This window comes from Eimeria mitis, genomic scaffold, assembly GCF_000499745.2.
Source record: "Eimeria mitis Houghton genomic scaffold, Emh_scaff318, whole genome shotgun sequence".
In the NCBI taxonomy this organism is placed as follows: domain Eukaryota; phylum Apicomplexa; class Conoidasida; order Eucoccidiorida; family Eimeriidae; genus Eimeria; species Eimeria mitis.
Genome location: NW_013571522.1, coordinates 15,378 through 15,945, shown reverse-complemented (window position 1 = coordinate 15,945; position 568 = coordinate 15,378).

The window sequence follows — 568 nt, the reverse complement described above, 5'->3', positions numbered from 1 at the left end:
AAACCCTAGACCCCATACATACCACCGCTAAGCCCTAAACCCTAAACCCTAAACCCTAAACCCTAAACCCACAGGAAAGCACAGAGAAAACACCCGTGCTGCACACACTAAAACTGGAATATTTTCTGCTTCGTTGTTGTACATCTCTAGGGTTTAGGGTTTAGGGTTTAGGGTTTAGGGTATTTGGCACTCGGTATCTAGCCTGCACACACGTAGATATACAGATAGAGAGATCGAGCTAGGGCTATCCTCACAGAGATAAAGAAATAAAGAGATAGAAACAAAGGGGGAGAAATGAAAAAAAAAAAAGAAGGGAGAGGAGACGAAACAAATAAAGAGATGTAAAAGAAAGAGACAAATAAAAAGAAAGACAACGACAAGGAGACAAATATAAGGAGACAGTTACAGAGCGAGAGACAAAGCAACAGAGACAAAACAGAAAGGAGAGAGAGAGAAAAGAAACAAAAACAAAAAAGATAGAAAAAGAGAGACAAAAGAAAAAAAAAAACAAAAAACATAGAATATAGAGATAAAATAATCACCTAAAGAGACGGATATCATGTGTGTT